The sequence below is a fragment of the Sinohyriopsis cumingii genome, chromosome 17 (assembly GCF_028554795.1).
Source record: "Sinohyriopsis cumingii isolate HCF-2022 chromosome 17, ASM2855479v2, whole genome shotgun sequence".
Taxonomy (NCBI): domain Eukaryota; kingdom Metazoa; phylum Mollusca; class Bivalvia; order Unionida; family Unionidae; genus Sinohyriopsis; species Sinohyriopsis cumingii.
This window is the reverse complement of record NC_142977.1, coordinates 14638812-14655316: the sequence shown is the minus strand read 5'-3', so window position 1 is coordinate 14655316 and position 16505 is coordinate 14638812. Positions and strand designations below refer to the sequence as shown.

General features: G+C 35.6%; 1 long non-coding RNA gene across 5 annotated transcripts in view; it reads left to right on the top strand.

Annotated features, from left to right (window-relative positions):
* The first annotated feature begins 811 nt into the window (after window positions 1–811).
* LOC149777793 (uncharacterized) overlaps window positions 812–16505 on the top strand; it is a 37608-nt gene continuing 21914 nt past the window's right edge. For 3 of the 5 annotated variants that reach the window (XR_016415312.1, XR_016415313.1, XR_016415309.1), the window contains exons 1-2: window positions 812–935; window positions 4799–4913. This is a non-coding gene — a long non-coding RNA (uncharacterized LOC149777793). Of the gene's footprint in view, window positions 936–4431; window positions 4914–16505 lie in introns of those variants that run through there. The other 2 variants (XR_016415311.1, XR_016415310.1) reach the window with 2 other exon arrangements.

The window sequence follows — 16505 nt, the reverse complement described above, 5'->3', positions numbered from 1 at the left end:
ACTATGAAAATTCGAGAATGTTAGATTTGCGGAGGATTTATTCCGAATTATTGTCTACTAATAGAGAATTAATGTCAGTTGCTGTGTGAGGGATGCCCACACAGCACGCCGTCCAAATGTGAAGTTGCGTCGTGCTGAAAGACATAACACTGTGCCATAATTTATCTTATGTCATGTAAAGAAGCTGCTTAAATTATAGTATTTAAAATTTTCTTCATTTTGTAAGAGCTCAAGAAATTAATTCTGGTTTGAAAGACGTAGCTGTACAATACCGTTGGTGTTTGAGACGTCATAAAAAAGGTAACTGCGTTAACTTCGCTTTTTGTTTGGTAATATGTTGGAGATTATCTTTTGCAGATCTTCTTTGAGCTTGGAGTAACTTTTACATTCTAAACATTTTTATTTGCACTTATCTGCTTAACATGTATTGCTGGGTTATCATATAGAATATGAAGTCAGTATAATGGTACTATATATTTTAAATATTTGAATGATAAATTACTGATAAATGATATAATGATAAACTACAAAATAAATAATTTGCCCATTATCCCAAATATGTTAATTAAAACAAACATTGAATGTAAATTCAGATATAATGAGCAGTTGTAAGAAGTCAGAAATAACATTTTATCAATTGAACCAGTTAGGTGTTATCATCATCAATTGTAAAATAAACACATGGAGACAAGTATGCTTAAATACTAAAATGAACACACACACACACACACACACACACACATATGGTATTTTAATCTAATACAGAAAAGGTGACATTGATATATGCAGACCAATATTTTTTTTCTTTTTCAGATACAAATTAAAAAGCCTAATTCTGAGAGTTTCACCTACAACATTCATGATGGGAAAGGGCCACTAATTAAGAGCTGACATATGTCTAAGAAAAATACCATCCATGTTGAAAAGGGCTAGAGGTAATGTGAGAAAACATAATTTATCAATCTGAATTAACATTATTGTTGCTATTTTATCTCAACTGGTCAAAAGGCTAAGTGGGTTTATGTAATGGTCCAGAGTGTGTTATTTATTTCACATCCCTTCTGTCTTTCAACAGTAAGAAATTAGCTACTTTGGAGTCCATAGTTCTGATCAATTTGTTTATATAAAACTTGGTTTTGGACTTAAATCAACATCTTGGATAAATCTAATAATGAGCAAAATCCAAGTATATACATGAGGTGATCATGTATAAGATTAGTTGAGTTCTTTTAACCAGCCTAAAAGCCATACTTCCACAATATAGACTAAAATCATTAAGCTGTCCTCGAAGTTTGATGAGTGTTAACCATTAATAATAATAAAGTGATCTTTTACCTGACTGAGCATGTTACCACCGCATGCAGTATTTATACATATAGTGCAGTTTTTACTAAATTTAGAATACATGTTTATATAAATGAGATCTAGAGTGAAGAAGTGAACATGCATACAAATACATGAGGTTATAACCACTACTGCTGATTCAAGTTTGATCATACTTGGCCATTGGGCTTATATAGTCAAGCTTCACAATGATGCTTATTATGAGTGTGATAAAGGTATGTTAATGAAGTGACCTTGCAACTGATTGGCAGAGTTTCTTACGACTTGCACAACAGTGCTTATGATCCAATTTAGATCTGACTTGTTTAATTATTTGCTTGTATGTTTGAGGCTGTAAGCAAATTCTATGCATATAATGTGGTGGTTCTACATCTCACTAGCCATTCTTGCTACTGCTCTTAAAACTATTTCTCATTAATTTTATCAGACTTGGTAAATAGATTTATCTCATCAAGATATAGCAAAGGAGCAATTTTGTAAAAAAAATATTCATTCATATTAAACTCAAATTCTGCATCTGATTGGTTGACCTTGCAAATACTATAAGGGCTCTATTTCTGACAAAAAGATTATTTTGATCTAATGTAGCAGAAATGCTTATATGATCAAAACATCGAACATATTTGATAACAAATAAGAAATAGTTTTTCATGTAAATTTGATAAACATTGATAAATCGGTTTATATCATTAAAAGCTTGGAAGAGTTTGATTACATGCGAGACCTTCACATATTAATCATGCTTTATTTAGAGAATTATTTTTGTCAGGATTTATTAAAATAGGTAAAATCAATATGGACTGGTTTTGTTATGTACAGCAACACTAGTTGTTTACTGAGTACTGAGGGAATTGGAGTAAGGCAAGGGTACATTGCAGTAGGTAACCTGGTTGACTTGATAACATGATTGTAACACAAACATTTTTATCAGGAGTGTAGCATACATACCATTGATTCACTGCAGATCCTGCCCCCATTAGTTACCTTTTAATACATAAAGCATTTGGGCTTTTTATGTCACAAATCCCATAGGGATTAAAATTAACATCATAGGTCTCACTGGATAGTTTCGTATTTTGACATACACCTAATTTTTAAGGTAGAAGGCATGAACCTAATTATCACAAGCCTAGCATTTCTAAATTCACACATAAGCTAAATCTATAATGTGGTTTAGATTTACTTTGAGTTAGGCATGGAAATAGGTTGGCTTGTTGGTGACTGCCTGTCACAGTTAGATGAGCATTGGAGATCAAATGCGTAACTTGATCTGCAAATGAGCTGCCGACCTTTATGTGTGTCTGCTACAGAGGCAAATATAAAAAAATCTAGATGGTTGAGGGGTGATGAAAAGTATGCTAATTTGTTATAGTACTAGTGAACTTTATTCATGCATAAGGCACATACTGATTCTTTTAGCTGCCTTGTCACAGAAAAATATTGAAAATAGCTATTTCTTGTCAAAAATGAATGTAAAATTTAGGAGATGGTGGCAGTGATGGTTCAGCATAGAAACCAATAGCTGCATCAGGAATTAACCTGATTACTGCAGTCAAAATCTCACATGTATTCTTTCTACAAAAATCATTAGTTTGTTTTTGTTAGTATCTTCAGTGTAAAATTATTCTCATTTTTCTGTAATTGGTCATTGTCGGATGAAAATTCACCAGATAAACTGTCCAGTGAGACCATAAAATACACAATTAGAAAATAAAATGAATTTATTCCAGAAAGAAATATTGCATGCAACTCTGTGAGACAAATGAAATTAATGAGAAAACACTTAAACAAATGGCTAACATTACTCATCTGGCTTATATAACTTAACAGTTGGCCATTTCACTGTGGAGTAGTGAGGTCAGGTAGTATTGTAAGAACAGAACCTAAACAGTAGTCTCAAAACTTTTATCAAATCAATTGCATACTTAGGTTTGGAAAGTATTACATGGGAATTATGTTAATTTTTTAAGATCAAAATGTACCTGCATGTTTTGACCCTACCAGAACCAAACTAAAAGCTCAAATGTGTGCAGCTGCTTTTGCTCATCACAAACATAATTGGGAGTATAACTGCTAATCCTACCCTCTAGCACACATTTAAGATCTTTAGAGTTTTTAAATACAGCCTTCTAATTATACAAGTTTCATTACATTGGTTAATAATTAGTCACATGTGATGACACTTGTAATATACAGTCTGTCTGCTGCACAGTTAGTTACCTGCCCATTAAACTGACAACACATGAAACAAACTGGACAATTCTGAAAGCCTTGAATTTGACTTTATTTATCTGTATGGTAGAACAGAACATGAGTTGAAAAGCTTTTAATGAAAGACCTTGATATCAAACCTAATAATAACTGCAGGAGTTATATTATGGATAATTAACCATTCTCTCAGTTTCAAACTGGGCATTCCATCCCATGGGGTTCTAAATGTAAACCAGTGTAACTGATATCCTAATGAACTGTAAAGACCATAGCAGCACAACAGCAGGGGACCAGATATGTCCAGATCCAGGAATCATAGACCAGTTTCAAACTGATAATGAGCCACATAAAAATGACACATCTGCTAGAACTTATGTGATGAAGATAACTTAAACTGCATTATTATTAATCCTCCTCTTCCACATCATCATAATTGAGATGCATCATATATGTTTTATTGTAAAATAGTTTATGCAACATAATTCAGTGAAGACCTTTACTGAAAATTTACCAGTGAACCATTTGTTTCAGTGAACATATTTTATGTTGTAACAAGGAGCATCATTTAAACATTATGATACACTTATCATACCTGTATATGAAATCTTAATACTAACACTTATACTTGCAATACTACTACTAATAAAAACACCTGCACTGATAATTTGATTATGTTCAATTGGACTTGTATCTAAATGATCACCAGCTGTATGAAAAGACATATCTTAATATATAGATATTGGATGGAATACTAGTTACCACAATTGAATAGTCATATGATAAATGATATATTATTATTTTAAACAATTTATATTTGCAGTGAAACATACTTTTACATTATCTTCCCTTAAATTTCATTTATAGAGCAGTATACTCTGCATTCATTAAATTACTGAAATGGTTAATAATACAACAACAAATACTGCAACTTCCAGAACCACAAAAATCAAAAGATATAAACAAAAACCTCCCTACATGTATCAACAGTTGCCACTTTATAGACAGAACCATGAAGATTTAGGACAGGATGTTAACAAATTAGGTATTCAAGTTAAAAAGAAAAAATACCAAGTAAGCTTACTACCAAAAAAATCAAACAATAACAGTGAATTTTAGTACATTCCCAGGAAACAGAATATATAATTTTTCTTAACTTGATCTGATACATCTTAAATCTATAGAAAATGATTCATATTGTATGACTAAAATATTATGTAAACAAAAATTCCATCACTTTTTTCAGATGCAACATGCATACCCCAACCCATCCTTCTTGATCATAAAGTATACCAGCATTCCACCATAAGATGGGGAGTTGTAGTTGCTCAGTGGTTAGCTTTCTGGACCTGTGAAATAAGGTAGGTTCAAATTCTACCATCAGACCAACCTGGGTTAGCTACCATGGTGTGTCCTTGGGCAAGGCACTATACTTAAAGTGCCTTGGCACTAAATAACTTACTTGTGTTGGTTTACCATAAAAGGCCAAACCAAACACAAAAAAACAACAACTTTAAAATATGAGTTTTGTCACTACTAAGTAAAAGAAAATCATACTGAAGAAATGTTTTTGTTAATACAGTTTAATGGATCTAAAAATCTCTTCTGCAGGAGTTTAAAATATTAAATTAAAAAGGTCATGGTACACATTGCTTTGTTCGTACACATCAGGCTCCGTATCCCATATCCAGCTAAAATTTTCAGTAGAGTCTGAATAAAAAATATTTTAATCTGGATGATAATATTCTTTCTCCATTCATATATTACACCAGCAAGATTGATCCAGATAAGATTACATTTTACTATAACACTGATGATGAGTATGCCTCTTAACAACTGACAAATGTGGAGAGAATGGAGTTAAAATGAACTTTGATTTCTTTTGAGCCATAACACAAGATGATCATTTATTATGAAAAAACCTGAATAAAGTTGGAGTTCATAACCATGACAGTCTTGATATAATATAAATTCAATATATTATTGTTGTCTTGAGGTATACATGTAGTTCTGTATATTACAATCTCACACAAGATCAGGGTATATTTTAGTACCATACAGTTAATTCAGGATTGTATTAATACCTATTCTGGTGAATGAAAACTGAATAAGATTTACTATTTTGGAACCAGTTGCAATAAAGTTTACTACACAAGAGAAAATATGACTTTACTGTAATATCTAAAATGTAAAATCTGCAAACAGAATACTTGCTTGACTTTACACTTCAACTATATCATAATATTTATTTGAAATGAATTTATACAAATGGCATTAAATTGGGTTTCAGGCTGGCAATGACAATGGTCACACTGACTTAGACCCAGGGTGGGCAACCTTGTCACCAATTGCCACAAGTGGCAAATTGGCCATGTAAGTTTGGCTCAGTTGTGTCATCGTATGATGTTTTTCACTTCTCATTCACCATACCTGTGGCTACATTGAAAAATAGTTTGCCCACCTCAGACTTAGACAACTAGTAAATTATGAAAGAAAAATGTCATTAAATTATGCTTTTCTGGATTGCTAGATTAATAAGTTATTGTTGACTTGAAGTTAGAATATTATGTCAGTGAAGATAACACTCACAGTGACTTTGACATTTTGAGCTTTTTGTGAAGACATTGGAATTATGTGTATGAAGTGCTAGATTAAGTGTGTGTGTGTGATTTGGATTTGTTACATTACAAAAAAATGTAATGTAATTTAAACAATTACTAGTTTAAAAAACCTCAGTCATATCATGGATTAAGTAATGATTAAATTGTATTGCAAAGATCAAATCAGCAAGGATAACACTCACAATGACTTGGGTATTCTATATCCCTAAGAACATTTTTGGACCTATACTGTATAAGCATGGAATTAGAGTCTTAAATACAGAAAATCAGTACATACAAAATAAATGTGTTGGTATGTGACGCTAACACTTGACAATATAGCCAAGTTCTTATAACAAATGATATAACTATATGTAGTTTGCTTGTAAAATAAGTTAGGAATGAATATTAATTATATAATTTAGAATAGAGAAAAGCACATTAAATTCCATCAATAAATATTTTGTGCTTAAATAAAATCTTAAACAAAAATGTACAAGTCCAAAATATAGTTCTACAATGTAAGACATAGCACATGTTGTTTTTGTTTTAGTGCTATGTCTTACTACCCAAATAACGGCCATGTATATGTGTTCCAATGTCGATTGACATCGGAATGAGTAGTCCAAGTTTCAGGAATAGCTCCCACACTTGGCAGCCTATATCAACACTTTTCCACTAATTTATGTGTAATTAATATACTTACAGTGCTGTCTTTATCCTGGTGGAGTGAAAATATGACACTAGCAAATGGATACATTTTCATGTTCCATTGACATACATTTGAATTTGTTGCAATGCAACAGTAGTCGAGGTACGCCAAAGTTTGTTTAAGTAGGTTCATGTGGGGTATATGTTTCTTGAATGAAACGAAACATTGCTTACAGTTCCAATAGGCAAAACATTTCATTAAAGAATAATGTTTCACCTTAACCCGATTTTGGCATTCCTGACTTTCACCGCTTTCCAGCCAACTGAAATGTGGGCCAGCAAAACTTGAAAACAGGTCCGGTTCTTTTGTGAGAATTTGAATTTATTAGAGAAAAGACATCAGGGTAAGTAAAGTCTGACAAAAACATTATAACTTTACTTTGTAGAAATGCATTGTTATTGGTTATCAGTTGTGTGTGATATTTCTGAAAATTTGACTTTCATTACACTGTTAGTCGACATCAAAATGCTCCACACAGCACCCTTCATTAGGCAGTAAGACCCATCAGCCCCCCAACAAAAATATTGGGTGATGTGTCTTATGTTATCGGACTAGTCCAAAATATTGCTTAAAGTTTCTAAACTATATACAGAACAGTAAAAAACAACTTCAAGAAAATAAATAACTTCTAAAAAAAACTCATAGTAATTGCAATATTAGTTTGAAAGCTGCTGAGCTGTCTTCATACATGCAGCCCACAACACCTTATATACTTATGACATATTGCATAAAAACCCCAGCTTGTTAGAACCTTTAAACAAACATGGGACTTAATATCGCAAAAGTACATTTAGTAAATCTACACAATAATTAGATTAAAAAAATTACCAACTTAATAGTTTACACATTAGTACCTAATGATTTTATAACCAAGAAGAAAAAAAGTTGATTTCTCGTGGTCCATGCCATGTTTACTGCTGCTGCTCATAGCAAGAGTTCGAAACCTGTGTTAAGCTATGCACTTTTACAGTATGATCGAGATACACCACATGACAAGATTAGTCAGCATGTGTTTGTATCAAGTGAAATAAAACAGAAAATCAAAACTTAAACACAGTGACATACAGAAACTTAATATTGGTATAAACACGTTGAGAGTAGTAAAGTGGGACGATATAGCGAGCAGCAGGGAAGTTTAACAGACCATTTTTTCCAAGCAAAATAAACGTTCCTACGCGAACTTTCTCCGTAGAAGCCTCTATTTTCACTTTTACGGCCTTCCACGAGATCTAATTTTCGCGCATTCCAGACTCGGTGCATCGGGTAGGTATGCCGAGTGTGTCATAAAATATAGTATCCGAGACAGAAAATAAACGAGGCGGAATAATTTTTTATTTTTGTTGTCACGCGGGGCTGCTTTTTTCATGAATAAATTTGATCAAGACCGATACGATACCTACTACGTGGATCATGCAGATTTATCGTGATGAAACCATGCGGCGTCATCTGGGCGCGGCTAAACAAATTTTTAAATTTATTTATATCCATGTCACCGTTGCACCAGGTCTGATGGATATTTCTCAACGTGTGTGTATCTACGCCGTTGAATACCGATAAGATATTACAATTGTCCCTGATCACCTTTGGAATCTGCGTGTATCTCTGTGTCACGTAAATAACATCGGTATTCTCGTGTCTGCCACGCGAGAATATTCTAGCCGGGTTGGTCTGCTTTTCCAGCATAACATCGTCGAATACAACAAGATTATTAGTATCACCGTCCAAATTCTCCACGGATGGAGCTTCGTTGATATCCGTGATGAATTCGATCGTGCCCTCATCGGTATTGTCGCTAAATTCCTTCAGCACTTGGTAACAACGCTGATCATCGACGGATGGTGCAACCAAGTACAACCTGTCCCATTTCAGCCATCTCATAATCAAATTCAGCAATAATTGCGTTTTACCTGATCCTGATGGACCAATGATTATCATTCTAATCGAATTCGGTAATGCAGCATGATGTTTCACTTGGTCGCGTCGTTTCGTGGCTGAAAAATCAATTACATTCATGTTAATAAAATACATGGATCTATATTGTGTTAAGTGTCGCACACACACAGCTACAATAAATCCAACCGAAATTGTTACACGCAACAACAGAAATGCAATCGCAGGAGAATGCGAAGTTTGTAAGACACGCAAGTTTAGATTTGTAAAAAAAAAGTAGAAGAACCGGAGGAGATATCGCAGCCTCCTTGACAAATCTACCTGGATTACCCTGGGCGAAATATCCCGGAGAGAAGCATCTACCAGGGTACAATTATTGCGGACCTGGAACGAGACTCGATATCAGACTTGATAATAATAAACAACCAAAGCAAGGCGAAAATCCAATAAACGCCATCGATGGAGCTTGTTATGATCATGACCTCGCATATCGCAGCGGAGATTTACAACAAAGGCATCTTGCTGATATCAAGCTAACTCACGCATTAGACGCGATTCCTAACAAAAAATTCAAAGAGAAATTAGCATCCTGGCTGATCAAAGGCGCGATGAAAGGCAAATTAGTATTCGGCGCTGGTAAATAATATGGAACAGATATATTATTCTCCGCGAGGATTCTGGCGAGGAAAATCAGCGATCGCCAAACTCGCCAAGGCCGCATCGGTAAAACAATCCGTCGCTGAATCGTGGCTATCAAAACAGGCAATTTGGCAAATATATCTTCCTCCACCTAAAAAAATACCATACGCGAGTTTCACCGTCAGTGTCCCCAATGAGGTCCATCAAGCGGATCTAATGTTTCTTCCTCACGATACCGTCAACGGAGTCACATATAAATACGTCCTGACTATTGTCGATATCGCCAGCAGGTACAAAGAAGCAGAGCCATTATCAAATAAAACAGCAACGGAAATTGCTAAGGCATTTAACGAAATTTATTCCCGATCCCCATTAACATGGCCAAATCTTCTCCAGGTTGATCCAGGTCGAGAATTTCTTGGCGCGGTTACTTCATTGATGAAGAAGAATAATGTTAAAATCCGTCGCGGTATTGTAGGTGTTCATCGCAATTAAGCTATCGTCGAAAGATTCAATAAAACGCTCGCAGAACGATTATTCGGATACCAATACGCGCGTGAGTTTATTAAAGATAATTAATCTCACGATTGGGTATCAAGATTGCCTCATGTAATCAGCGCGCTAAATAACGAGACGACTCGAACAATATCAATGAAGCCTGCAATTGCAATTACAAAATCGAATATACCACTAAAGCGAGATTCCACAATTCAGCCTGTACTAGGTACGGTCACAGTCAGGTATTTATATAAGGAAGGCGAGGCTGAAGGAGGAAGAAAAAGAGCAACCGATCCAACCTGGAGCGTTACAACGCACAAAATATCCGCCGTAACAAGATCATCAGGAAGACCGGCAATTTATATTCTAGATTCGTTAGCGCCACAACGCGGATTTACCAAAGAAGAATTACAAATAATACCCAAAGATACTCAACTACCGCCAGCGTCACTAATGTAGTTTACTCGAATTCGTCCTAGCTGGGATAATTTTCTTACTCTCGACACGGCCAAATATACCAAATTTGACCAAGATATTCTATCATCGACGATCCAAACTTGACTATCGACGGTCAATCCCTGCGACGAGTGTATCGTTGTTGCGTAACCTAATTTCCATGGTGATTTTTCTGCATTTAGCGCGTCATTAACAAGATTAATATCAACGAAGATAATATCATTCAGGACCAAGTTTTTTTCCTCTCCGCATGGCAGAGTAAGATTGATATTTTGTCGTCGAGTATTAGCGGGCCTATAGCACAACGGTACCTGCAATGTTGGAAATTTCTCACAATGCAGCTTGAATAACATTTCCTGAATAATATCACGAATAATTTTTCTACTAGCGACGATCAAATGATCAGGACGCCACAAATTTAGAAAATCGCTCATCGGAGTCTCGTCGATTATTTTCCTCATGACGTCACATTGAATCTTGTTCGGTTGTAATCGAATCAATTTTTTGAATTCGGTCAACAAAATATCCGTTGATCTATGATCAGCGTCGATTTCCTCATAATAATCAACGAAGCTTCTAAGCCACTCGTGAGGCGATTCACCATCGATAGGATTAGGTTGGCCATGATCGCCGCACATTATCACGGCGGTATTTCCCCCCCCCCCCAGCCAGGCTAATATCGATTTTAATATAGCTAAATTCACCGTGCAAATCTCATCGAATATTATAATCTTGTTGATATATTTATCGCCCATGCGCACCGAGTCCCATGATCCACCGCTGTACTTGAAATAGCTATGGTATGTGCAAGAATTAACGCCACGCTGCTTTATTTCTCGTGCTAATCTATGTGTCGGAGTCAGCACGATCATGTCAGAATTTGCAAATAAATTTATTACTCGCGTCGTTTTACCGCTACCGCCAGGTCCATTTAGGTAAGCAAATTTACTGCGTGAAATTGGATCGAACGCAGATCCGGCTTTGGAAAAATCTTCAAATCTACCTCGGTGGAATTCATCGCAATCTTCAACATCGGCGTCCTCACAATAATCTAGAATATCTTCGTTTTTTATTCTCCAAGTTCCCCATGAGCTACCGTCGGTAATTAAATTTTCCAACTTGTCCTGATATTTTTTATCGATATAAAACGAATCCGTCGCGACCCTTACTGCGATATCGGAAAATTTGTTTATCATCGAGAGTAAATTTATACTCACATAAGCGAGCATCGATGATCGCAAATGTGTATATTGCGCTGATTCTCCATCAAGATAACTAATCACGGTACCTAACTTTGCTCCATCAATGATAATATTCTCTCTGTTACAAAATATTCCTCGTGATACCGTATCGGCGATTATAAAATCCATCTCAGCGTCATTGATAAACAATCTAGCGTGTCGATGCTTGTGATCAACGGATCCACCTTGAGTGAATTTGCCGATTATTTTTCTTCCTATATCTTTCGCGTTATCACAATCTGTCGGCAACCACACATCGGTCTGTTTCCTATACGATATAATCGCCTCACTCACCGTCAACGACACTAACATCGATGAATCAAGCATATATCTCAACAACACCGTAGGAACCCAACGACGCTGAGAGAAATGCCTGCCGAACCAAATATAGCAGATTTTATGTAAATTTTCAGCAAATTCAAACGACGTGACACAAGCGAATCCTGTCATGACAAAATCAGGCAACGGTCCGTTAATTGCTACCCTTGTCATTTCGCTGGTAGGATGGCCGAATTTAGTAAAATACTAGGCACAATTGCCATATCCAAGAAAACTTCCAGGATAACATGCGCTCATGTCAACGGAAATCATATCCTCGAAATCATACCTGGTATTCCACAATCCGCCATGGCCATACTCGATACAGCTACGTTGAATATCAGCAAGATATTCGTTTCTTGTCGGTCTCCACGAGTTTTTCTCTCTGGCGGCGTGAGCGGCAACGGACGGAATTGTGAAGCAATTCGTTAGTAATTGATCGGGATTTGACGAATATTTCACCGCGAGTTTTTTCTTTGATTCATGTAATATTTCGTTCCTGTAAATATCGCCGTATGGTAGGATAAATTGATCGTATTTTTCCTCGCTCGAGAATAACCATATCGATATCGGATCCGATACACTTAATTTTTTGATAAATCTGAACATGTCATCGGAATTATTATTCTCCGCGAAATTCGCGGCATCCACAGGATAAAATTTAACCACACGATCCCGCGGAAATATCATCACCGAATGCGACCACGCGTGAGAATTATGGTCGATAATCTCGATTGGCGCTCCTCGGGATCTATACGGCGACGAGTATAATATTTCCCCCGATAATGTTTTCACCGTGATAGGAAATTTTAGTTTTTTACTTAACGCAGCTACGTCGTCCACCGATGCACCATCAGCGACGGTCCTTGCCCACGCATTAATTTTATTCAACCTCAGTTGAGTCAAACCAGATCCACGTCGAGCGTTTTTCATGTGCTCGATCACACGTTCAGCCACGCAGTTTATCATCGGTGATTCTTTCATCGTAGGTAGGTTTTTTATATCCGGATTGTTATTTAGCTGATAAATACCATAAACAACAGCACTGGCCGGATACGACCTAGCATAATAAGGGCCATCGATTCCCAATAATAATCCTGGTTTGGAATTTTTATGAGAATAACGTTTTTCTTACCGCCACGAACAGGATCTCGTTTATCGCGAATAATCCAAGTATCGTCAGGCATTTGTGCGATAAATTTTATTCCAAAAATAAATCGTTCTTTGGGGTGCTCAGTTTTTATGTGCTTGATTATTTTCTTAGCTCGCTCCAGGTTCATCGTGGCATCGATGGAATTTGTTTTCCAGGTCGACCAAGTGTGAACCGCTCCATCATCGAAAAATTCTTTCTTCGCTCGATCGACCTCAGGAATAATATATTCTGCCTCATCAAGATCAAATGCATCCATGATTATATTTTAGACAAATATCTAAATTAATAATGCATTGCAAATGGCTATTAATCGGTTCAACAAATTTTTGTGACAAATCTTGCAGAGGTGATTATTGCGGCGCTCATATACATGCGATTCGGCGTGGTAGTAAAGGACCACAGCGATGTTTAGTTTGTCAAGTTGGCACGCGAGGAAAAACTCGATTGTGTCTGCCGTGTGGAGGAAAAAATTACAGGGAATTGCGGCGATATTATGAAAAAAGATCTTCCTCCGTTATAACTTGTGAAGAAGATTATATTAATCGATTCAGAGCAAATAACGATTTAGACAAATAGATTATCTTATATGAATCCAAAATCAACGATTCCAGAATCAACAATTCCAGAGGAAATGACATACGAGTTTAAATCTCATCCTACGATCACGGGATACGAGGCGTCGTCCGATGGTACCGTTAGGAATACTAAAACAAGAAATCAAATCGGCAACGTTGATAAATTTGGTTATCTCAAATTTATCGTCAACAAAAACAAAAAACGAAGATGCGCAGGTTATTTATGTCATAGGTTCGTATACGAGTGTTTTCACGGACCAATAAAAATCGGTCTTGTTATCGACCACATCGACGGAAATAAAGTTAACAACAAACTATCAAATCTTCGGGCGGTAACTCCGAGTGAAAATTCTAAATTTGGTAACGGCGGCGGACGACCAGCCAAGGCAGTTAAATCGATAAATCGAGAAACAAGCGAGGAAATCATATTCACATCGATGAATGCCGCTGCAAGATATTTTAGTATTCATCCAGCATCGGTACATCGTGCGGCAGAAAAAATGATCAGCGCAGCATTTTCCTACAAATTCGGCGTATGGATCGAATTTTACTATATTCCGATAATATCAGATTAAAAATCGAAAGATTTTCTAAATTTAATTAAATACTACAAAATTATTATATGAACGAGGAAAACGTAAACAATATCATCGAAGCCATCGAGGATTTGAAAAATAAAAATATAAATTTATCTTCGGATTTGGACGCAGGTAAAATCCGGTCCGAATTTGAAACGATCGTCCAGGGGAAACTCGAATACAGGTACACGCTACCATCCGAATACAAATTTATAAAGAAAATCCAGATTGCGATGTATCAATCACTCGCGATTGTCAGCGATGATCAAATCGAGGATTTCGTTAAATTATCGACGCTGGTAGAAAAAGTAAGGTCGAGTTTATCAGACGAATATGAGTCAAGAAAAATTACTAGCTCACGTGTTAGGCAGCTAAAAAAGCTAGTCGATGAAAGTAAAATTAGAATCGAAGATTCTTAAATATAACGAAATTGCTCAATTTTCTTGATTTTGACTACCAACTACCCCGTCAAAAATAAGAAAAAATTAATATTTATTTTACAAAATACAAGAAAAATGTACAATTTTCATGATTTTGACTACCAACTACCCCATCAAAATCAAGAAAATTCTAACTTTGTCAAATTATTTTTATTTTTCATAAATAAATTTTATTTATTAAGAATATTATTTTTATTGAAGATTTTTTTTTTTTTTACTAAATAACAACGAAATTGTTCGATTTTCTTCATTTTGACTACCAACTACCCCATCAAAATCAAGTAATTTGTGTATTTTCTTTGATTTTGACTACCAACTACCCCATCAAAATCAAGTAATTTGTGTATTTTTCTTGATTTTAGTAAAAAAAATAAATCTTCAATAAAAATAATATTCTTAATAAAATTTTTTTATAAAAAATAAAAATAATTTGACAAAGTTAGAATTTTCTTCATTTTGACTACCAACTACCCCATCAAAATCAAGTAATTTGTGTATTTTTCTTGTATTTTGTAAAATAAATATCAATTTTTTCTTATTTTTGACGGGGTAGTTGGTAGTCAAAATCGCGTATTTTGTAAAAAAATATTATTTTTCCCGGTTTTTATTTATTTTTTTGGTCATTTTTCTCTGGTGGACAGATTTGAAAATCTTGAGAATGAAAATCGAAGATTTTTAAGATTCTAATTTTACGATCTCACCAGCAAATTAATACTCAGCATTTCCCCGCGTATATCAAGCAAATTTCCATTTTGATCCGTCAGCTTGAAATTTATCCTCGACAATAATCGATTGTGACATCGCAGATAAAACGGATTCACTGGTTCTTTTATTATCAAAAATCCCGGAGAGGCGCTAGGTGAAAACGAATATAAAATGAATCCCTGCTGTGCTTGCTCTGACACAGACGAATCCACGTTGTAACTACCTTCAACGACATCCGCGTGAAGATTAATCGCGATAACCTCCGTTATATTAACGATACCCGGCGAGATATGTCGTCCCTGCCCGGTTGGATCATTATTATGTTTGAGAATCGATTCCGATTGTATTTTTTTAGTCCACGCGGCGTGTAATTTCGGAAATAAATCATCGATGGTATCAGTGACGAATTTTCTCATTTCATCAACGTCATAATCAGGAAATTTGAAATTTGGTAACGTTTCTTCGGTTAATCCGAATACTGTCATGAATTTTTGTTTTTCTCCCGAATTTCTGATCAACTTGAAGCTGCTAATAGGAAGAACGTAATCGGCAATTGATATATCATCAGTTATCGCCCGAATGAACATATCGTGATAAAATTCAATATCATTCGCGAGTTGATTTAAAATCTTCACACGTTCGATAATTTCGCTGCATGAACCTGATTTATTTAAGATACATTCATGAAAGGATCCCCGCAATAAATTTAATTGTAATTTATGTTCTTGATTAAATTCGTCGATGGTTCTTCTTATCAAGATACCGTCTATGGGGGCTATTATCCTGTTAATGTTGGTAGCGTCGAAGATTTCGACATTTGGGGGAATTTTAGGAAGAGGCAACCACGAGAGAATTCTTTCGTCCCTGAAAGTAAAAGCGAACATTACCAGGTTAAATTTGTAGCTGTTCATGAGGTTGATGGCATTGTGGATTAGAGGCTTGTGTCTGATAGTTCCGTACCATCCTTCATCGGTAATAAAATCTGATTTTTTTGGCTCCGGTAACTCTGGAGAAGCTTCTTCGTGCCAACCTGGAATAATAAAATCTGGTTTTTCTGGTTTTGCCAGAGGTGCGATTTCGGGCCAACCTAGCACGGATCTGATCGATGATTGGTAAATATCGACGACATATGGCGATTTTACTTCGAT